This window comes from Dama dama, chromosome 15 (assembly GCF_033118175.1).
Source record: "Dama dama isolate Ldn47 chromosome 15, ASM3311817v1, whole genome shotgun sequence".
NCBI classification, from domain to species: Eukaryota; Metazoa; Chordata; class Mammalia; order Artiodactyla; family Cervidae; genus Dama; species Dama dama.
Genome location: NC_083695.1, coordinates 38546072 through 38570828, shown reverse-complemented (window position 1 = coordinate 38570828; position 24757 = coordinate 38546072). Strand labels below are relative to the sequence as shown.

General features: G+C 46.0%; 1 pseudogene; it reads right to left on the bottom strand.

The window, feature by feature from the left end:
* Positions 1 to 2577: 2577 nt before the first annotated feature.
* LOC133069851 (pulmonary surfactant-associated protein D-like) lies at positions 2578 to 24340 on the bottom strand (annotated as a pseudogene).
* Positions 24341 to 24757: the final 417 nt, after the last annotated feature.

Here is a 24757-nt window from a genome sequence, read left to right as displayed (position 1 = left end):
CCCGTAGTTTCTACCTCCAATTCCCACACCTCTATATTTCCCTCACCCCTCTCCCATCTGATAGCCAAGAGGTGAGGATGGGCAGAGAGAGGCAGAAGCCAGGGAGGTGGCACAGTTTGCCTCTGCACCCCCCACCCCCACCGACCAGTCCTTCTCAAGTCAATTCAGAATTCTCTGCAGAAAAAAATGCCCCCCCTTGGGCTTAACTAGATCCAGTTGTTTTTCTTATTTGCAATAAAAACAGGCTGCCCTAAATTTTCTTGATAAGAATGACCAGGCATGGTCTTTGTACTGGAGAGCGGTTTGCTCACTGTTGTGTAACTGTTTATATTTCAGAAACTGCCAGGAATTGGGGATATTTTCAGTAACAGGAGAAAGATCTTAGCAGGAGCCTGAGCTGCACGCACGCTGTTGAGAGGTGTGGCTTTGTTTTCAGACATGCTGTCCCATATACTCAGTATGGCTGCAAGTGTGTTGGGAAGAGGGGTGGTACTCGGGGTCTATTCAGAAAGGGCAAGAGAGGTCAGTCCTCCTGGTTCCTGGGAACAAAGGAAAGAGTGGCCCGTTTCCTGTCTGGAGAAGTGGTATTCAGCACCCCTTTCCCTGAGCCTGTGGTTATTCAGGCCTCATTCCAATTTCTGAAGCACAGATTTCATTTAAAATTTTCTTTGCAATAGTGAGTCAATAAAATCAGCTAAGTATTCAGAGGCCTTTGGTGTAAAGATTTACAAGCCGAAAGTGCAAGTTCTGGGGTCAGATGGCCTTTTATATGAGTGAGTTTCAGCTGGAGGGAGACCAGTGAGCGCTCCTGAAGGGATATCTTAGTTCTCTGCCCAGGGATGGAACCTGGGTACCCTGGATGAAACCCCAGGAATCCTAGCCAACACACCCCCAGGGGCTAGAGGATAGAAGCAAAGTGACTCTGGCTCTTTCCCCCATTTGAAAGCAAGAATGTTTCAAGGAGGCAAAAACTGTAAATAGATAAAAAGTTTATTGTTAGAGACACAGCACATTGTATGGCAGAGCACACAGAGAAACAGGTTGTTTATTTAAGACAGAAGCAAAGCAGAAATATGTCCCCAGAGAGAAAGGGTATGGGCATCCTCTCTAATGAGGAGGAGTACAGGAAGTCAGAGCTAAGCAGAGACACACACCCCGTGGTGGAGTGTGGTCATCCTGAATGCAGGGGAGTGCAGTAAAGAAGTGACATAAATAACTTATGTAAGATAGTCCATTAGGATCTTTGCTACCTTTGGCCAAATATCTTGTTAATACCTTCATACCTGACTGGTCCATGGACCCTCAAAATGTGCATGTGAAAATGTTTTCTAAGATCCCACCCCAGAGGCCTATGGGTGCATGTCCACACTTATGGGGTGAAGCCCCCTCCCTTTTCCACCCCAAAGAAACCTTCCTGTGCATGTGTAGACAGGGAAGTCTTTGTTGAACTCAGGAGTGGGCACCTTATCTCTGGTTTAGCAGAGCTCCGCTTTTGCCACTAGCTTTGTCCTTGGAGAGTCTGGGTGTGAACAAAGCTTGAATTTTACTCGACTTGACAAACACCAGGTGTCCAGCCCAGAGGCACACTATCTCCTACTTCACTAAGTGCAGGTTCCCTTCCTCTCTGTGTCTTGGTTTCCATGTCTGTAAAATGAGAAGGGTTTGACTAGATTATCCCTGAGGTAGAGTGAAGATGAACATCCCTTGTACTTCAAGGCAGGAAGAGGTTGGGGGATGAATCTGAACATGGCTGGACACCCTCTCTGCCTGAAACTTTAGAAGGGATTAAAATTGTGCAGATGGTACATTCTCTGATGAGCCATCCACAGTCACACTGTCATGGGAAGAGAGATCCTGGGTGGTCAAGGTTAAGGGTGAGGAAATTCTACTGGGTGTAAGGCCACTCTAATATGGCCAGAGAGGCTAGTACCTCCCTTCCAGCAAAGGGCAGCCATGACCTCCAAGCCCCAAGGCTACAGATTGCATTGGTGAGAGGATTCTGGGGTTTGGAGAGAGGTCCAAACAGGGCTCTACCTGGGGGAGGCCTCAATAGAAGGAATTTGAAACTATGGGAGAGAATGAGCGCAAGCCTAGAGTGAGTGCAAGGAGAGAAGGGAGCCAGACCTGAGGCTCCTGCTCCCCTCTGTGGAGTGTTAGGAGAGGAGGAGAGGTAAGAGAAAAGGACTGAAGGATAAGAAGATTGAAGGCAGGAGATGAAAGGCAAGGAGGAGGCAGTGACCAGTGGGGTCAAATGCAGCCCATGTTTGGCAGAGGTGGAGGGCTAGACACCCGTCTTGTTGAGGAGACACTGGATTTTGCTTCAGGGGCATCTTGGAGATCTCCTTTTAGCCCTTGCCCCTAAGTCAGCAGGCTGCCCCCTGCCCATTTTTGTTGTGACAAGCCTTCCAGGTGTGAAGCCAGTTTCGAACTTTATTCTGATGTAGGAGTTCCAGAGAAGGCCTGCCTTCTGGCCTTACCTCATGGCTCAGTGGGGAAGTCATGAAGTCAAGGGTCACCTTTTTATTGGAATTCTGGCAGCACACAGCCCTGGCATTGCCCCGTTCCTCCCTGGGGGACTCAGGACTCACATATCATGAGGCGCATCTCAGCACAGGCTCTGTTGCTCCAGTTGCCATCCCAATAGATCTCTATGCAGCTCTCCGGGCCTTTGTCAGTGACCCTGTTGTTGGGCTCATGGGGGCCCAGGTAGAATAGACCAGGGGCTCCCCCATGGGGTAGATGAAAGTACGCTTCTTTCTGGTGTCAGTCATGCTCAGGAAAGCAGCCTTGTTCTGGGCTGTGGCCAGCTGAGTCAGGGCCTCGTTCTCATCTGCAGAATGTGGGGAAGGCAACTGTCCCCTGGCCTGTGTGCAGATCTGCTGGGCATCCTGAAACGTTTTTTCAGAGCTTGCTGTCTTGAAGATCTTCTCCCTGACACTCTGGCCATCAGGGAAGAGCACCGCTAGGGGAAGAGGAGAGTCAGGTTGTGGATGTGGCAGCATCTAGACCTTGTGCTTCAACTGGAGTCTGCAGCCTCCAATCCAGGTACTAGATAGGAAGAAAGTGAGGCACTTGGTTCAGAGCAGTCCTGGCTCCACGATGTGCCCTGTGAGTGGTGCCATGGTCTCCAGGTACAGGTGAGGCTCCAGAACTCAGGTGCTTACTTCAGAGGCCCAAAGTTGCCCAATTGTCAAATGTAGATGAGTATCAGACCTTGCTGGATGTGACACCAAAGCTCCCATGTGCACTTTCTGTTTTTCCCACTGTTGTATGCCAGAACTGGGTTTTTTATTAGCGTGTAAATACTTAGGGCTTTGGCAGGGAAATGACACCATATAGTCCAGGGCAGCTCCTGAGAGTGTGCAAAACACCAAGCAGGCAGCTCCCTCTCACCCGTGCATGATGACCGGGTGTGTGGAGTTGTCTTAGTGTTTCTGTGCTGTGTGAAGGCGTGAGGACAAAGGGAGGACAGAGAGAGCAGCCAAGGGCTGATCTCAGCACTGGGGGCAGTCCAGTATTGGCTTCTGTATGCTTGCAGGTGATGCTACAGCCAGTCAGCCTCCCTGGACCACTGAGCAGGGGATGACGGCATCTGAGAGCTCTATGTGGGGGTGGAAGGGCAGGGTGGGATCAGCTTTGGAGAGAGCCCTGTCTGGGCCTCAGAAAGTCATGTGTTCAGCTCCACGTTGGCAATGACAGTCCAGGTGACAAGGGAAAATCCCTTCCCTTTTCAGAGTCTCCATCCCTATTTCTAAGGTAGAGATACACTACATAACAGTATCCCCTATGTGACATGTTATGTATCTCTCTTTATTCCATCCCATCCATACCCCTCTGACTTCCAGAGTTGTGCACGGAAATCTTCAGCTATCCTAAGAGGGCTCTCACGGGACTGGTTTGGAACCCAGGTTGCACCCTGACCCACTGCCCTTTCCCTCTGAGTAGCTTCAACAAGCAGTCAGAGACCAGATTTTCCATGGAGTCAGGATGGCACCCAGACAGCCCTGGAGAAGGTCAGTGCAAGCTCAAGTGCCATAATTGGTTATATCCCACGCATCTGGGTAGGTGTGCATGTGCATGCGTGAATATATCTGTGTGTCCATCTGAAGGTACATGGTCAACTCAAGGTCCATCATGATGTGTGTGCATATGTGTGCATGTGTATTCACGTATGTAGATGCTGTCAATTGAGTTACGGTGTTTAGGTACACATGTGTGGCCCACACATATGCCTAAGATCTCCTTTGTTTGTTTCAGTCTGCATATGAAGGAGTAAATAGGTGTGCAGATATGCTTGTGCAAGGAGGAAGACAAACTGCTGGAAATTCTCATCCTGCTACTTCAGTACTTAGTTGACTTGAGTCCTTAGGGGCCAACCCTTTGTCTCACCCAATCAGGCCCCTTTATGCTCTGCTCCTTCAGAAAACTCTTCCTTTTTTGGATCAACAAGGTTTGATAAGTGATGTGCCTTCAAAACTGTCATCAGGGAGAGCAGAGAAGGGGGAGGGAGAGTTGGTGTAGAGTCCCAGGGCACAGGGCACTCAGGTGTGTGCTCCAGGAGGCCTCTGCCTGCTTAGAATCCAGGCTTAGGGAAGAATCTCTGCTTTAAATACCCAAGGAGATGCAGGAACAGTCCAGCCCTGGCCAAATATTGGAGGCAGTCTGCTCCTGCCAGACTTAAGGTCATCTTTAGGGTGAGATACTTGGTGGCCACACACCAAGGTCAGGACCCCGGCAGCCTTGAACCCCACATGAAGCATCCCACCCCCACTCTTAGGACAAGATCTGGATTCTCTGCTGTCCTGGGTTGTGTGGCTGCTTCTCTGGGCATTTGCATACCTGGCCCCACAGAGGGAAGAAATGCATCCTAGGTTGGGTGTCCCCTTCTCAGTCACAGGAACCTGCCTAGAGTAGGCTGGGGTGAAGGTCTACTGAACTAGTGACATGGACTGCATCCTCTTCCTTGTCTCATGCATCTGCTTGAGCTTCCAGAGCATGTGGGGCACGGTTCTGTCCCAGCCCTGTCCTTAGCCCCACTCCTGCCCCAGGGCCAGGGCCAGTCCCAGTCATGGTCCCAGCAAGTCCAATTTAGACCCAGCCCCGCAAACTCCAAGCCAAGCCCAGCCCCAGTCTGAGGCCCACGATCAGGGCCTGGCTCAGGGTCAGGTCTAGGAACTCACCTTTCTCACACTGAAAGGAGACATTCTGGAGGCGTTGTAGCTGTCCCTCTAAGATCACGAACTGATGCCTGAGAGCACTGATGTTTGCAGAAGAGAGAGGCTGAGTGAAAATGGGTCCAGCATTGCCTGGGGTCACTCAGAGCTCAGGCCTCAGGGCAACCCATATTGGGGGTGGGGAAGGAGTTGGGAGAGAACCATAAGAGGCCCACCTCTGCTGACATAGCCAGCCTCTGCTGCCCACGGGATTTCCTGTGGTTCTCTTGTGAATAGTGTTCCCTCATCAGATTCCTGCACCTCACTGACACTGAACCGGATGACATTTTAATTCCAAACTCTAAGAATCTGATATGACTTCCTTTTGAGAGTGTGTGTGTGTTTGGGGGGCAGGCGGCATGATTATTTGAAGTTCAAGGTTATCTGATGAATTGGGAAGGGAGCTTTGCTTGTCCCAAAGATCAGAAGGAAAAACTGCTCAGGTTATTCTCCAGTGAGTCATAGAGGCTAAGACCAGGGTCCGCTTCACTGTTCATCTGTTATTCTTTCCTGCTTCCACTCCCACCTGTAACTAAGGGGGATGCCTGAGAAGAGGGACTGAGCTGAAGAAGGTCTACTCCCTACTGCACACCCTAGTGGGGGTCTCCAGGGCTTCCTTACCTGGGACTGCAGTCTCTCCCTTTGCTCCTTTTTCTCCAAGATAACCTCTGTCCCCCTTTAGTCCTGGCGGGCCCATAGCACTTGAAGGTCTCTGTGGACTGATGGCTCCAGCAGGCCCTGGGACCAGAAAAGAATCATTGCACGTGTTCTGGGCACATTTTCCAGCATTTTTACCTCCCCCAATACATGGACTGTCATATCCCTCAACAGTACACCCTCCTACATACAAATATCCCTCTGTGCCTGGAAGCTCTCCTTGCGTCCTCTTCATACACTGTCGAATAACCCAACAACCAGCCTTCCCTGGATACAGACAGTCTATGCTACATGCACCATCCTCTCCCAAGAGACAGACAGTTCCCAGAGCCCAACACTGGCTCTCGTCCTGGAATGCCAGCTCTGACCTGGTGGCTGGTGGTGGTGGGCACAAGGAATGTGAGCCCAGACCATGACCAGTGCTCACCTTCTGTGCCAGCACTTCTAGGGGTTCCCAGCTCACCAGGGGAACCTCTCTCTCCTTTGAGACCTACAGGGCCTGGGGAGCCCAGCTTGCCTGGGGCACCCACTCCTCCTGAGGAAGGAACACATTGGAGAAGCACGGCTGAGAGTGTGCTCAGCAGGTACCATTTCCTCAGCAGTGCAGCTTGTCACGCACAGCTCCAGGTGAGAGAGCGATCTGGGAGAATGCTCCTGACCACCTGGTCTCTTCCAGGAACAGTATTGGGGAAATTCAGCCAGTGTGGGAAAGTTGAGGGTGAGGCACAGGCCAGGGCTACCAGGCACGGAGGATCCAGGCTTTTCCAGGCACTGTACACATACCTTGGTCCCCACCAGGGCTGCCCATGTCACCCCTCCCTTCTCCCTCCCTCACCCACCACATACCACCCTCCTACCTTTGGGCCCAGTCTTTACTTTGGGGCCTGGTGTGCCTGGAGGTCCCATGCTCCCCTGCCTCCCTGAAGGACCCTCTCTCCCAGCTGGACCAGGCATGCCTGGAGGCCCTGGGGAAAAGGACCAGCCCAGTCAGTGACACTGAATCTCCTTGGAATTGGGAGTGCATAAAAATTGGGGCTGTAATAGAACTCAGGCAGGCAGCCTCCTCCTAAAGATGTTGCCCCCACTCTGCCCTCCCCAGGAGCTCCAGCCTTCCCTGAAATAACCCCATGCCACCTTGAGAATGACCTTCTTCCGCTTCCTGGGGTGGAATCTGTGCACACCTACTGCCGTGTCCTAGCAGCAGCACGCCACCTGCAGACACCTGCATTCCACGCCCAGCTGCTCACCAGGTGGTCCAGTGTCTCCCTTTGGTCCAGGTTCTCCAGCAGAGCCATTGTCCCCTTTTGGCCCAATGGGGCCAGCTGGTCCAGGCATTCCTGCTCGTCCTGCTTGTCCTGGAGAAACTGTGACATAGAAGAGATGGACATAAGGCTGACCCCGGCCCTGGAGGAGCCAGATGCCCACAGATTCAGGGCCCTGGCATTCTTTCAGGGTTCTGTAGGGTGTAGACACTCCCCTCCACCTGACTGGTGCATTGGTGATTCAGGAAATGCGTGTGCACATCCCCATTTTACAGGTGAAGAAACAGGCTTGCAGAGTTGGAGGCAGATCCAAAACAAGACCCACCTGACTGCATACAATGCATCTGCCCCCACCCCAAGGTCACAGTATTTATGGCAGTTAAGTCTGTCATCTTTTACCCTTGACCATGGACTCCCTGGCCTTCACCTTCTGAGAACCAAGGTTTATGTCAGAAATGACACCTGACACTAATCACCAGAGGAATATAAATCAAAAGCACAATGAGCTGTCATTGCATAACTTTAAATGGCTATGATGGAAAAGATAGCAAATAAGAGTGTTGGAGAATGTGGAGAAAAGGGAATCTTTGTGCACTGTTAGTAGGAACATCGGCTTCCCTGTTGGCTCAGAAGGTAAAGAATTTGCCTGTAATACATGAGACCCAAGTTTAGTCCCTGGGTTTGGAAGATCCCCTGGAGAAGGGGATGGCTACCCACTCCAGCATTCTTGCTTGGAGAATCCCATGAACAGAGGAGCCTGATGGGCTATATAGTCCATGTGGTAGCAAGAAGTAGATATGACTGAGTGACTGAGCCCAGTGGGAATGTAAATTGATACAACCACTATGGAGAACAGTATGAAGTTGCTCAAAAATTAAAAATAGGTCTACTATACTATCCAGCAATTCCACCTCTGAGTATTTAAGCAAAGAACATGAAAACACTAATTCAAAAAGATATTGTAATCCCAAGTTCATTGCAGCATCGTTTACAGGAGCCGAGATGTGGAGGCAGCCTAGAGTCTAAGAATCTGTGGATCGATGAATGGATGGAGAGAATGCAGTTTGTATATACAGTGGAACATTATTCAGCTATAAAAATAATGAAATCTTGCAATCTGCAACAACATGGACAAAACCCTGAGGGCTTATAAATGGTTATAAGTGGAATAAGTCAGACAGAAAAATAACAGGTATCATAGGATCTTATATTTGGAATCTAAAAAACAAATGAACAAAAGCAACACACACATAGATGCAGAGAACAGATTGATGGTTGCTAGAGGTGGGGTTGGGAAGTGAGCAGAATGAATAAATGTAATCAAAAGGCACAAACTTCCTGGTATAAAATAAATGAGTCCGAGGAATACAATGTACAGCAAGGTTACTATAGTTAATAATACTGGGTTACATGCTTAAAAGTTGCTTAAGGAGTAGATTTTAAAAGTCCTCATCTCACACACACACAAATTGTAACTATGTGTGTTGATGCTTTTTGACATGTCTTATTGTGCAATCACTTCACAATATATACAAATATAAAATCATTATGTTGTATACTAATATACTTTAGGTCATTTATATTTTAATAAAAGGAAGAGGAACAGCTATGTAACATGATCTTGAAAGTACAGAAAATAGAAATAATAATGTACCATTAAGTGATAAAAGTATGTTATAAACACCTATTCAATATGATTCTCTTCATAAATATATCCACTCCTGTGGATGTATTATGCATGTGCACATGTAATATGTATTGGAAAAACTATAAGAACAGCATACACAAAAGTACTCACTGTTGTTCTTTCTATGTGGCACAATTCAGGTCATCTTGATTTTCTTCCTTTTATCTTTGGTGGCCATATATTATTTTTATGTTGGAAAAGTGACCAAACATTTTTAAAAAGACATATTACTTCACAAAAGGCTGCCTAAGTCTGAAATTATATGAGATTTACCCCTCTTTAAGAATTTTACACTCTATTCTGGGAATTTGGTTATTCTTGATCCATTGAGATGAAATTCACAAAATAGAAAATTAAGTTTTAAATTTTTTTGGCTGTGCCACAAGGCATGCAGAATCTTCTTTCCCTGACCAGAGATTGAACCCAGGGCCTCTCGGTGAGAATGCTCAGTCCCATCCACTGGGCCACCATGGAATTCCCTAAAATCAGCTTTTTCAAAGTATACAAATCAGTGTCATTTTGCTCATTCAGAACATTGTGCTACTACCACCTCTATTTAACTCAAAAATATGTCATCAACCCCAAAGGAAACCTCACACCTGTTCATCGCTCTGTCCCTGCCTCCTCCCAGGCCCTGGCTTCTGCTGTTCTGCTTCCTGTCTCAATGATCTACTCTGAATATTTTATATAAATACACACAAAAAATGACATTTTGTGTCTGGCTTTTTAAACAGGGAGTGACCTTCTTGGGACTCATCCCAGTACTTCATTTCTTTGTATGGTTGAGCAATGTTCTATAGTGTGAACACAAAACATTTTGTTTATCATTCACCATGGATAAATGTTGAAAGACACTTGGGTTGTTTCCATTTTTTGGCTGTTGTGAGTAAAGTGTTCACGTGCAAAAAGACAACAGAAGAAATCTGTCAGGTGCTGCTAACTTGTGCATTCACTTATTTGTTCATTTCCTCATTATTTCATTTCTCTGTTCACTGAGAAACTATCTGTGGAACATAGCTTTCTGCCTAGCACTGAGCAGGATGTAAATGTTAGCACTAGGTCCTAGTCTGCAAGGAATCTGTCACCAAGTTTTAAACTGCGATGCACAGGTAATCAGTGAGGAAACAGTTCATGAGATGTCCCTCATCCCATCAGAGCATCCTCAATCTGTGAACACACATTTGGAGCAAACAGGACTTTATTTTTTTTCCCCCCATTTATTTTTATTAGTTGGAGGCTAATTACTTTACATTATTGAAGTGGTTTTTGCCCTACATTGACATGAATCAGCCATGGATTTACATGTGTTCCCCATCCTGAATGCCCCTCCCACCTCCCTCCCCATCACATCCCTCTGGGTCATCCCAGTGCACCAGCCCTGAGCACCTTTCTCATGCATCCAACCTGGACTGGTGACCTGTTTCACACTTGATAATATATATGTTTCGATGTTATTCTCTCAGATCATCCCACCCTGGCCTTCTCCCATAGAACCAAAGTCTGTTCTACACATCTGTGTCTCTTTTTCTGTCTTGCATATAGTGTTATCATTACCATCTTTCTAAATTCCATATATATGCGTTAGTATTCTTTATTGGTGTTTATCTTTCTGGCTTACTTCACTCTGTATAATGGGCTTTATTATTTTTTTCCATTTATTTTTATTAGTTGGAGGCTAATTACTTTACAATATTGTAGTGGTTTTTGCCATACATTGACATGAATCAGCCATGGATTTACATGTGTTCCCCATCCTGAACACCCCTCCCACCTCCCTCACCATCCCATCCCTTTGGGTCATCCCAGTGCACTAGCCCTGAACACTTGTCTGATGCATCCAACGTGGACTGGCGATCTGTTTCACACTTGATAATATACATGTTTCTATGCTGTTCTCTCAGATTATCCCACCCTCGCCTTCTCCAATAGAGTCCAAAAGTCTTCTGTACATCTGTGTCTCTTTTTCTGTCTTGCATATAAGGTTATCATTACCATCTTTCTAAATTCCATATATATGCATTAGTATTCTGTATTGGTGTTTATCTTTCTGGCTTACTTGACTCTGTATAATGGGCTCCAGTTTTATCCATCACATTAGAACTGATTCACATGTATTATTTTTAATGGCCGAGTGATATTCATTGTGTATATGTACCACAGCTTCCTTATCCATTCGTCTGCTGATGGGCTTCTAGGTTGCTTCCATGTCCTGGCTATTATAAACAGTGCTGCGATGAACATTGGGGTGCACGTGTCTCTTTCAGATCTGGCTTCCTTGGTGTGTATGCCCAGGAGTGGGATTGCTGGGTCATATGGCAGTTCTATTTCCAGTTTTTTAGGGAATCTCCATACTGTTCTCCATAGCGGCTGTACTAGTTTGCATTCCCACCAACAGTATGAGGGTTCCCTATTCTCCACACCCTCTCCAGCAATTATTGCTTGTAGACTTTTGGATAGCAGCCAATCTGACTGGCGTGTAATGGTACTTCATTGAGGTTTTGATTTGCATTTCTCTGATAATGAGTGATGTTGAGCATCTTTTCATATGTTTGTATATACCATCTTCATGGATTGGAAGAATCAATATTGTGACAATGAGTATACTACCGAAAGCAATCTATAGATTCAATGCAAGCCCTATCAAGCTACCAACTGTATTCTTCACAGAACTACAACAAATAATTTCACAATTTGTATGGAAATAAAGAAAACCTTGAATAGCAAAAGCAATCTTGAGAAAGAAGAATGGAACTGGAGGAATCAACCTGCCAGACTTTAGGCTCTACTACAAAGCCACAGTCATCAAGACAGTATGGTACTGGCACAAAGACAGAAATATAGATCAATGGAACAAAACAGAAAGTCCACAGACAAATCCATGTACTTATGGACACCTTATGTTTGACAAAGGAGGCAAGAATATACAATGGAAAAAAGACAACCTCTTTAACAAGTGGTGCTGGGAAAACTGGTCAACCACTTGTAAAAGAATGAAACTAGAACACTCTCTAACACCATACACAAAAATAAACCAAAAATGGATTAAAGATCTAAATGTAAGACTAGAAACTATAAAACTCCTAGAGGAGAACTTAGGCAAAACACTCTCCAACATAAATCACAGCAGGATCTTCTATGACCCACCTCCCAGAATATTGGAAATAAAAGCAAAACTAAACAAATGGGACCTAATGAAACTTAAAAGCTTTTGCATAACAAAGGAAACTATAAGCAAGGTGAAAAGACAGCCTTCAGAATGGGAGAAAATAATAGCAAATGAAGAAACAGACAAAGGATTAAGCTCAAAAATATACAAGCAACTCCTGCAGCTCAATTCCAAAAAAATAAATGACCCAATGAAAAAATGAGCCAAAGATATAATGGGCTTTAAAGCAGAAGAGGATTTAGAGAGACTTAGAGAGGAGAGGTGACAATTCAGATTTGGAAACCATTTTCCCAGAGTAAGAGGGTCTGGCCTGCTTGGGCCAAGAATGTATAGGTGGTGGGAGACTGGTGCATTTGATGTGTGGCTGAAGGCCTCTGTGCTGGGCATTGTGTCCTGCTCTTAGTTACAATCTTCACAAGGTAAGTACGGAAGCCCAGAGGTTGAACCCTGCATCCCAGACACCATAGTGCACTGTGCTCAGGCAGAGATCCCTGGGCTCCCCCGTGGTTGCATGGCAGCAAGTACCTGGGAAGCAAGTCACTCCTTGGAAGGGAGCATCAGAGTTTGCCCACCCTTGTGCACAAGCCGTGGAGGCCATGGGTGGAAGTGGAGGAAGGAACGTCCTTCTAAGCAGCAATCACCATGCCTCCCAAGCACTCATTTTTGCCTTCTCACATCCCCTGAAGTCCTAGCCCTGTACCTTACGGGCACCTGAAGTGAAGCTTTATGGACCAGCAATTTGGCCAGGCTTAACTGTACTAAAATGCCTCATCTCCTGGCCGTTTACATTCTTTTTATTCCAACAAGTATTCACTGAGCTTCTACTAGGTACAAGGTGCTGTCCTAAATGCTGGGATTATACTACTGAAAAAAAACAGACAAAAACCACATCGTTTCCTCACAGAGCTTAAACTCGGCTACGTAGAAATAGATAATAAAAATTAAAATATACAACAGATGGTAATTCATCAGATCAGAATAAGTGCTACAGAGGTAAGTTGAAGCCTAGAGAACTGGCGAGGGTGCTTTCTAAATAGGATGGCCAGAGAGGGAGTCTATGACTGAAGCTCTGAAAGGGGTGAGGAGTGAGCCGTGGGCATGTGTATGGACAGAGCAAGGACAGGACAATGGGGAGGCAGGAGGATTGAGCATGTTTAGGGACCAACAAGGAGCCAGTGTGGTCAGTTCCCAGGAAGTGTAGGAGGAGGAGAAGGAAATGAGCTCAGAGAGATCAGCAGGGGTCGAGGTAGGGAGATGCTGTGGGACGTGAGTTTCACTCCCATGGGAGATGTGCACCCCAGGAGGGACTTTGTCACTGAATCCTTCTGGGCAGCAATCTCAGAGGCACTGGGTAAGGAAGGAATTATCCCTGGAAATACAGCTCCCCAAGCAGGGTCCAGATGTTATTGGCCCTCCACGACATGTCTGGGGCATCCCCAAGTGACCCAGCCACACCCTCTACCTCTGCTCAAGGGTCTCTCCTCTCAGGCCCATCTTGTCCTTTACATCAGGTTCTTGGGAACATATGTGTCAGAATCTGTGGGGGAGGTTGTCCCCAGTGCAGACTCTGGCCCCACCCAGCCCTACTGGTCAGCATCCGAGGATGCTTGGATCTCCAAGAAATTCCCAGACCCGTCGAAGTTGGAAGACAGCAGTGCCTGGATCTGGGGAGCCAGTGTGGAGCCTGGTCCTTGGTCCAACTGTGCACTTTTCTCTCTCCAAGCACAAACCCAGGGCCAGGCTTGGAATAAGAAAGGGAGGTCTGGGGTGCATCCATGCAGCTGAGGGGCCACTGTAGGAAACGTCTCCACCCCACCCCCTGCCCCAGGATTCGATTCGGGACCCTTTGGGAGCTAGAGGGAACTGGTACCTTGAAAAGCATCCCACTGTTGAATTAAGTTCTAGGCATCCTTATCAAGGCTCTGTTCATTAATGCTGGGAACGATTTCTGTCTGCAAAGGAGAGATACTTGTCACTTACCCTACAAAGCCTGGGGATACTGTGTATTCTTTGCAGCTTAAATGTTATTTGCTTCTTTCCTCTACAGCTAAAATGCAAACCAAAAAAGATAAAGACCTCAGTTGATCCCTCCACAGCCTTGGTTCAGTGTCATGGTGTTCCCCTCGTACTCGTTGGTTTATTGAATTCTCACTTCTCACCAGTAACATCTAGATCTTCTCCTGTGGGTCAGTGTTTCTCAGACACTTCCCTTCATAAGCTGTATTTTAGGAACCCTCAGGAAAATACACCTAATTGGTACAGCAAGAGGATGTAACTTTACCCTGAAGCCTCACTAAAAAAAAAAAAAAAAAAAAAAAAGGTGAAGGCTTGGCTCAATTACTTATCACTCTGTGGTCCATCCATAGATGAGCAAACAGACTAAGAGACACTGAATAGTTTGCCCTAGGTGCCTCTGCTGTGGAGAAAGAGCTATCAGACATGCTCAGATGTGTCTGAAAAAGAAACCTGTGTCCTTTGCACCTTCTAGGTTGGGTTTCACATAGCATCATTGTATCACAATTTTCTTCCTGATCAAATGAGATTAATGCATCACTTGTTAGACTTTCAGTGGGATTATACAAACTACTCAAGTGAACTCCTAAGCACAGGACTGGACTATGAAATATAAGGTCCCTTTCTTTCTCTCTGTAATGTATTGAGGGAAAATCCTTTTATTCAGGGTTGAGTATGGGGCCACAGTGCCTCATCCTTTCTTACTCATCGTGGAGTTCAGTTCAGTCACTCAGTCATGTCCAACTCTTTGCAACTCCATGAACTGCAACACGCCAGTCTTCCCTATACATCACGAACTCCCGGAGCTTACTCAAACTCATGGCCATCGAGTCAGTGATGCCATCCAGCCATCTCACCCTCTGTCATCCCCTTCTCCTCTGGCCTTCAATCTTTCCCACATTAGTGTCTTTTCAAATGAGCCAGTTCTTCACATCAGGTGGCCAAAGTATTGGAGTTTCAGCTTCAGCATTGCCCTTCCAATGAATATTCAGGACTGATTTCCTTTAGGATGGACTGGCTGGATCTCCTTGCTGTCTAAGGGACTCTCAAGAGTCATCTCCAACACCACAGTTCAAAAGCATCGATTCTTTGGTGCTCAGCTTCCTTCACAGTCCAACTCTCACATCCATACATGACCACTGGAAAAACCATAGCCTTGGCTAGACAGACCTTTGTTGGAAAAGTAATGTCTCTGCTTTTTAATATGCTGTCTAGATTTGTAAGAGCTTTTCTTCCAAGGGGCAAGAGTCTTTTAATTTCATGGCTGTGGTCACCACCTGCAGTGATTTTGGAACCCAGAAAAATAAAGTCTCTCACTGTTTCCATTGTTTCCCCATCTATTTGCCATGAAGTGATGGGACCAGATGCCATGGTCTTAGTTTTCTGAGTATTGAGCTTTAAAGCACCTTTTTCACTCTCCTCTTTCACTTTCATCAAGGGGCTCTTTAGTTCCTCTACACTTTCTGCCATTAGGGTGGTATATTTGAGGTTGTGGCATATCTGAGGTTGTTGATATTTCTCCCAGCAATCTTGTTTCCTGCTTGTGCTTCATCCAGCCTGCCATTTCACATGACATACTCTGCATATAAGTTAAATAAGGATGGTGTCAATCTACAGCCTTGATGTACACTTTTCCTGATTTGAAACCAGACTGTTGTTCTATATCTGGTTCTAACTGTTGCTTCTTGACCTGCATATAGATTTCTCAGGAGGCAGGTCAGGTGGTCTGGTATCCCATCTTTTTAAGAATTTTTCACAGTTTGTTGTGATCCACACAGTCAAACGCTTTGTCATAGTCAGTAAAGCTCAAGTAGATGCTTTTCTGGAACTTGTGCTTTTTCGATAATCCAATAGATGTTGGCAATTTGATCTCTGGTTCCTCTGCCTTTTCTAAATCCAACTTGAACATCTGGAAGTTCACAGTTCACGTACTGTTGAAGCCTGGCTTAGAGAATTTTTAGCATTACATTGCTAGCATTTGAGATGAGTGCAATTATGTGATAGTTTAAACATTCTTTGGCATTGCCCTTCTTTGGGATTCGAATGAAAACTGTCCTTTTCCAGTCCGGTGGCCACTGCTGAGTTTTCCAAATTTGCTGGCACATTGAGTGCAGCACTCTCACAGCATCATCTTTTAGGATTTGAAATAGCTCAACTGGAATTCCATCACGTCCATTAGCTTTGTTCATAGTGATGCTTCCTAAGGCCCACTTGACTTTACATTCCAGGATGTCTGGCTCTAGGTGAGTGATCCCACCAAGGTGATTATCTGGGTCATGCAGATATTTTTGTATAGTTCTTCTGTGTATTCTTTCCACCTCTTCTTAATACCTTTTGCTTCTGTTAGGTTCATACCATTTCTGTTGTTTATCATGCCAATCTTTGTGTGAAATATTCCCTTGGTATCTCTAATTTTCTTGACGAAATCTCTACTCTTTCCCATACTGTTTTCCTCTATTTCTTTGCACTGATCACTGAGGATGGCTTTCTTATCTCTCCCTGCTATTCTTTGGAACTCTGCATTCAAATGGGTATATCTTTCCTTTTCTCCTTTGCCTTTCACTTCTCTACTTTTCTCAGCTCTTTGTAAGGCCTCCTCAGACAAGCATTTTGCCTTTCTTTTGCTTGGAGATGGTCTTGATCACTGCCTCCTATACAAGGTCACGAACATCCATTCATAGTTCTTCAGGCACTCTGTCTATCAGATCTAATCCCTTGACTCTATTTGTCACTTCCACTGTATAATTGTAAGGGATTTGATTTAGGTCATACCTGAATGGTCTAGTGGTTTTCCCTACTTTCTTCAATTTCAGTCTGAGAGCTTAGTTAAATATTAAAAATCTTTAACAACCTGCAGAAGCACCAGTTAATCCAAACGGACAGCAATTAAGTTCTGGAGTATAGGAGTCCAAGTTCCAGTCTTTTACTCACTATTTGAGCATTTTTAGGGTGGTTGGAGTCAGAAGATTCTAGGGGAGAAATCGGGATAGCTGGTGATGGAGCTGGAGGCTCAGGGCAGCCAGTCTTTGCCAACCAATAAAGCCGTGTTTTAGGTGGGCTCAAAATCTGGGTGAAACCCACCCATTTAGGAAGAAAACCATCTATAAGGCTTCCACAGCAAAAGATTCAGAGTTTCTGGGTTTGTTACAATTCCAGTGCCCACACCTTCTGACCAGGACAAGCCCATGGTCCCACCTCTACCTGGATCTCCCTTCTCCCCCTGGGGGCCTCTTTTCCCATCTTGTCCATCACAACAACGAAGGCTACCACTGGCAGGAGACACGTAGCCTTGGTGCAGGGATCAGTCAGTACTTAGAATAGATATCCATTTCTTCGCCCTGGGAACTCTGGGACTGTGTGAGCAGGAGCAGCATGGAGAGAAGGAGGAGAAGAATATCCTAGACAGATGAACGCAAAGTGCGCTCAATCTGAGAATGTGGATTAGGGCTGGCCAGCTCCTTGAGGTCAGGAGAAGCCCTTCTCCCATCTCTTCTCCCATCCTCTAGGGAAAAGAGCAGCAGGGCTCCAAAAGCAGTTAAGGGAAAATGGGATTAAGCCTGGCCAGGAAGGACATGAGTGGACCAGCTGGACCTCTGATCTGGTCTGCCAGCAGCATGGATCTACTCTCAGATGCTCTGTGTCATCCCCTTTTGGGCTTGTCATTCCTTCCAGGTATAATGTGACCAAGATGTAGAATTCCTCTCTGAGGCCATCTGTCACATCTGGAGGGACTCCCTGAGTGCCCTTGGGAGGGATCCTTCCCTCCGTGGGCCTCCTCCCTTTTCTGTACCAGTAAGGTGGATGGCTTAGGTCTGACAATGCAGACTGGCTTCCTCTAACTTGCTGTTCTGGACAGACTAGTGTTGGAGTCTGCAGTGCTGTCTGAAAGAAGCCCTGGTCCTGAATGCTTGGTGATGGCTGTCCTGAGCACAGGATGGGTGTATGACTCTGTTTACCAGGATTTGTCATTCCTGGACTCTATGGCGAAAGTCCCTGGCATACCTAGAGTCCTGTCCAGACATCCTGTGTGGAGATGGGACAGGGGCCTCATGGAGGAAGGGACATGATAGACAGGTGAAGTTAGCAGAAGGCTGGTTTCAGGGAAGGAAAGAGCAGATGTCCAGTAGAGCTTCCAGTTACCATCAGACAGGGACTCAAGAGCTAAGTGAGATCAGGGGTGGGTATAGGACATAGGTCATTCCTATCTGGGTTTTTTTTTTTTTTTTTTTTTCTTCTCTCGGGTAGAAACTTAAAGTTTTGACCAGGGAAAGGGCTCATGGGCTTTGTAGAGGCTCTAAGAAAGCCTGATGGACCTGTGCAGGGAATTAGAGGGTCACCAGGCAGGCTGAGGCAGTGGGGTAGAAGAGGTTTCTAGGCCAGAGAAGTGCTTCCTTCCAAAAGGATGATGAATTACATTTTCCACAGGGACTTCCAGACAATAGGATCAGAGATCTGGTGGATGTCACATCCAACTCACCACCCCCGCCTCCCCCCATCCCCCAGTTCAGGAAACACATCTTCCACCAAATAAAGGGAACAGAGTGAAGAGCATCCTTTATTACCCCATTTTCTCCCACTGCTAGCATTAACCCTCCTAAACTGGAACAGCTACACAGACCCTGTCTTCCTCAACACCAGTAGGATAAAACAGCCACATAGGCAGGGAGATATTCACTGGACACTGGAAAATAAATTGAGAGGCAATGATAGAGACACTCACAGTTGCTCTCTCTAGGGATCAGAAGGTCCAGGCAAATTCGAGTTCCTGGGCCACCATTGGCTCTTTACACCTGCCCTGTAACCTGAAGTTCTAGTTCCAGTATCTAGAGAAAAGAGAGGTGATTTTTTGCCCTGTTGACTCAGTCAATTTTATCCCCACCTGGGTTCTGGGCACCTGCCACTGATGTTCATGGCACGAAACACACATTACAGCACCCTCAGCCCAAGCTCTCATCAGAACCTCACTGCAGCCCTGTGAGTAAAGTGGCAGCGTCAATGTGTGTGTTTCTCGGATGTCCAAGAATCCAAGGTCTAGAGAAGACCAGCAAGATGCACAATGACCGACAACTCTTGCAAAAGCAGAATGCCTCTTCCGAGTCCAAGAGCCAGCACCTGCTGTGCCCACTTCTCTTTCTCCTCATCTCAGCATTACTGCTAAGACACTAGGAAAGAGCTGGGAGCTGCTTGGCAGATCTACAGCGCTTTACAACAGGTGGAAGCTGATACAACAGCAGGCCTATCTAAATTGTTCAACAATGCAAAAAACCCCTCTTGAGCATCTATGAAGTTTAGGAATGGGCCAATAAAAGTGCCACAGACTGGTGTGCCACCTACCCTACAGCCCTGCTGCTGCTGGGCTAATAGAAGGATGAGTGGACTACTTAACAACTGAAACAGGAAACCCACTCTCTCAACCTGTGGACCAGGAGGATAACTTGAGTCACATGAATTTGTAACTAAATATTCCAGGAGCAATCATCTCTGGCTTTTGCCGAGTTAACCAAGAGGCAAACTAGTTGACATCATTGCAGCTCAACTGTTGACCACCCAAGATCATTGCCAACTACTGGTCAGGAGAATAATTCTCCTTTGCCCTTGTCACAGGATCTACCCCCAGGGGAATATATTGTAAATGGCTTTAGGACTGGCAGGAAAGTCCCTAGTGCTTTGGATTTGCAGCCCTACAGGGATTAGGACTAGAAAGGGACTCGCAAGTTTCATCTGGGCCCACCTAGAATGACAAAGAAATTAGTCTAGGCCTCCTACTAGAGAAAGGCACCATTATATTAACCCTGTAGTCTGTTACACGCCCTCTCCAGTGTTTGACCTGGCTTTGTGGACTGAGGTTGGACAGGCTTAATGGTAATGCGGTCCAGAACAACAATCATAGTCAGGGGTGTTATTATGTCAGAATGATGTTACTACTTGTATTTTGCTTAATGGTCATGATATTCCCTGCATTGAGCCTCTTAGACATCTTACATTTCATGTCTAGTCTAAGCAGAGGGAGCCTGTCTGCAGACAGGGCAACTATGGGCACTGTTTGCAGACAGGGCAACATGGGTCTGATGTCTGTGTCTAGAGTGATATGCTGTTGTTGTCCTCAGGAATTCCATGAAAAATTGACCTGATAAATGCCTGTCTCCAAAGAAAGCTGAGTGCCAAAATATTGATGCTTTTGAACTATGGTTTTGGAGAAGACTCTTGAGAGTCCCTTGGACTGCAAGGAGATACAACCAGGCCATCCTAAAGGAGATCAGTCCTGGATGTTCATTGGAAGGACTGATGCTGTAGCTGAAACTCCAATACTTCGGCCACCTCATGTGAAGAGTTGACTCAATGGAAAAGACCCTGATACTGGGAGGGATTGGGGGCAGGAAGAGAAGGGTATGACAGAGGATGAGATGGCTGGATGGGATCACCGATTCGATGGACATGAGTTTGAGTAAACTCCGGGAGCTGGTGATGGACAGGGAGGCCTGGCGTGCTGCGATTCATGGGGTCACAAAGAGTCAGATACGACTGAGTGACTGAACTGTACTGAACTGAAAGGTTGCCTACCTTTTAGAATATCAGTATTCACTAGCTGTGGTTGTGTTGCATTTGTGGTATCTGATTGTGGTGTACCCTTATATACTGGAGGCCAGAAATACTGTGGAAGAGGGGTGGACCAAGATACTAAAGGGTATGCAGGTTGTGTAAGGATGGACTGTATGGTCAGCCTATTCACGATGGTTGTTCTCTAGCTCTTTCTACAACTCCCTGCTTGACCAGTCCTTGCTCCACTCACAGGACTATCCAGTCCTCTTAAATATAGGGCTTAATTAGTAATTAAGCACCTACATGCCTGCTACTGCCCTAGCTGCAAGTTGCCATGGTAACAGATAAGCCAACTGACATCAGATCCCCTAAAAATGGTAGACTGACACTTTGACACTTCTCCCCCAATGTCAAAAATTGCTGCCATTTCCTACCTGCTGTAAACGGTGGCAAATTGCTCTAGGACATTCTGTTTCCAACATATGAGATGCCCTGTCCAGTAACCATTGATGTCTTTGTTGCTGCCTTTCACTTTTTCTTCAGACTTAAGGCAGGGCATCTACAAGGCATGAAGGCCTGTGAGGTCCAGCCCAACAGCAGTAGGCAGGTTCCTTTGGTTTTGGTCTCTGGGAACTCTCAGGGGAGGTCTGGCATTAGGGCCTTCAGCCAGAGCATTCAGAGACCCACTTCTGCTCTGTTCTGGGTGCTGAGCTCTTTGATTCCAAAACCATGACACAGGTAGGAAAAAGGAGAATGAACATCAAAAGAAGTAAGATTCCAGCTCTGCTTCCCCCCTGGCCTGTCAGGCACAGGGCAATGTCTCTGAGGCCAAATCTTGGGGGTTCAATTTATACCTTCTATCTGGTCCTTGAAAACTAGGTGCAAATTCAGAACAACTCTCCACACCAGGCTAGGCGTGGCTTCTCCATTGGTCGGCAAGAATGGGAGGGCATCTTGTATCCTTTTACTTTTCATGCCCATTAGTTTCCTTAAAACTGACATCCTATTATCTCCCATTTTTCTGAGCATTAGGGAAAATAGTGATCTCCCTCCCCTTCACTACCCAAAGTACTCAAGTCCTCAGGAATATAGGTATTCCTTGAAACTTTCCCCCTGTCTGCTAAGAGCTGAGATCCAAATGAAAAGTCACCTCCTCTGGCTCAGATGCCTTTCCTGGTTTAGTCATTAATACCTTCAGTGCATGTGCCACTTGGTTTAACTAAAAGCTCATCTCTTATGGACAGATATTCAGACATAAGCAGCCCCCAAGTCCAGATGAAAAGCACCTGAGTCTAGAATCAGAACTTTTCTTTCAGGCTGTATCAGGAAAGGTGGCCTTCTGATGAGGATGAATTTCCTTTCCCTTCATGCAGAAGAACATAGGGTCTTGCAAGCCAGTTGAAGCAGGATCATAGTTTTTTGGATACAAATGACTCTTCCAGAGACTCAGATGTATCCCAAACCACTATCTTCCTACCTTTTCGAAAACATCAGTTCTCTACCAGGTATAATTTTGTCTCAACCCCAACGAAGGAGAAGGTCAAAGACCAGAGATGATTAGGTTATCCCAAGGGGTAAGAGAGGGTGGATTTGGGGCAGGGTCTGTATGGACTCCTAGGCTTCTCAAGCCAAAGATCCTGGTGGCCAATATTACCTCATTACCTGCGTTTCATAATCAGAGTTCTGTTTCAGAACTCACCAAAGAGGTGGTCTTCAGCACAGGTATATCTTGGAGATATGAAATAAAAGAATAAACCACATGCCCAACCAGCCTAATCTCTCATTATTTTATGCACTTTCCTCCTTGACCATCCATTCAAATGAGCCTGTACCACTCTGCCCGCTATGGCCACATGAGTTCCCAAGGGATGAACATTAACTACAAGGATTTGAGTCAATGCTGTGTCAGACACCCTGAAGGGAAGCAAAAGAAAAACCTCTTTGGGGGAGTTCACTGGTATCCCAGTGGTTAGGATTTCTGGGTTTCACAGCCATGGCCTGGGTTCAATTCCTGGTCAGGGAACTGAGATCCCATAAGGCATGTGGTGCGCCAAAAAAAAGAAAAAGTCTTCTCCCCAGTGTATCCTCAGTTTGAAGTCCCTGTAACCTATAGGTTATTGGTTTGCTTCTTTTGTTTTTGGTCATGGAACAAGGTATGGCAGGATCCTAGCTCCTCACCAAGAATGGAACCAGTATCTGTTGCATTGCAAGTGTGGAGTCTTAACCACTGGACCACCAGGGAAGCTTCCCCATAGCTTACTGGGAACTATAACATTTGTAAAACCTGATCTTTAATAAGTTGCTTTAATTTATTTGTTGGTAGTTTAATCTTTTTCTTTAGAGCTGGCTCTTTGATCATAGATGCATTAAATATTTTTCCATTTTTTATACTGAATATCCCATTCAAAAACTATTCTAGCAGTCCATAAGCTGTCCTGTATCAAAGCGATCTGAAACAGTAGTACAAAAAAGGAATTCTGGTCTCAAAACTAGGAGCATGGGTATTATATTATCCAGATTCCCCATAGCATATATTGCTTGTTATTCTCTAGTGTTGACAGCAATCATAAAGGAAAACATCCCACTATCAAATTGACCCTGTTGCTTACATTCTCTACAATGTCCTCATGTGACTTCATTCTCTACTGTGAGATGAATATCCAGTACAGGTCCCTTCCCCATCATGAATGCACAAAACCAAGCTCTCCTCCATTGATAGAAGATACATACAAATTTATTTTTATTTAATCCTTCACATTGTATGATATAACATGCAAAAAATGTTTAGCAGAATAACTGATATAACATATTGGGTCAGAATTGCTAGCCCAGATTGTCTCTTTACCTTGATCCTGAGAGATAATGAAAGAAATTCAAGCATACTTGGACTCTAGTTCCTGGAATGCAAACATTTCTTTTTTTTTTTTTTTAATAGAAATATACTTGACATACAGGATTGTAGATATTTAAGATGTACAGCATATTGTGCTGTACTTAGTTGCTCAGTCATGAGTGACTCTTTGCAACTCCATGGACTATAACCCGCCAGGCCCTCTGTCCATGTGGATTCTCCAGGCTAGAATACTGGTGTGGGTTGCCATGCCCTCCTCCAGGGGGTTTTCCCAACCCAGGGATCGAACCCCATCTGAGTCACCAAGGAAGCCCAAGATGTGCAACATATTAACTTGATGTGCTTACGTATTGTAATATGACTTCTTGGAGAAAGAAATGGCAACCCACTCCAGTATTCTTGCCTGGAGAATCCCATGGGCAGAGGAGCCTGACAGGCTACCGACCACGGCGTCGCAAAGAGTCAGACACAACTGAAGCGACTTAGCACGCATGCAGTATGACTTCTATTGTAGTGGTAATTAACACCCCTATCATGAAACTTACTTATAATTTCTTTTCAACTGGAGAACATTTATACCAAGCAAGTTCTCACACTGTTGCCAAAGTTCTAGGCCCTACAACAGACTTCCTATCTTGGGGATCTGGCAGAGGGACTGAGTATCCCCAGGGAATCTGACTCTGATGATCAGTAGAATTTGATGACAGAACTTCTACAGGACTGCGAAACAGGTTCTTGGAGGGCACAAACAAAAGCTTGTGCACACCAAGAATCAGGAGAAGGGAGCAATGACCCCATAAGAGACTGAGCCAGACTTGCCTGTGAGTGTTTGGGAATTTCTGGCGGAGGCATGAGTTGACAGTGGCCTTTCACAAAGTCAGGGGCACTTGTCTCCAACAGTGCTGGGAGGAGCAGTGTGCTGGCATAAGTTCTTTTGGAGGAAGTCACCATTACCCCTACCATAGAATGGCCTCAGGCCAAACTACAGGGAGGGAACATAGCCACCCACAGCATCAAATTGGATTAAAGACATTAATCATGGCCTTGCCCACCAGAACAAGACTGTTTTCCCCACAGTGAGTCCCTCCCATCAAGAAGCTTGCACAAGCTTCTTATACTCATTCATCAGAGGGCAGACAGAATGAAATCCATAGTCACAGAAAACTAACCAAACTGATCATATGGACCACAACCTCGTCTAACTCAATGAAACTATAAGCCACGCCAAGTACACCAACCAAGCTGGACAGGTCATGGAGGAGAGTTTTGACTAAATGTGGTCCACTGGAGAAGGAAATGACAAACCATATTAGTATTTTTGCCTTGGTAACCCCATGAACAGTATCAAAAAGCAAAAACATATTACAT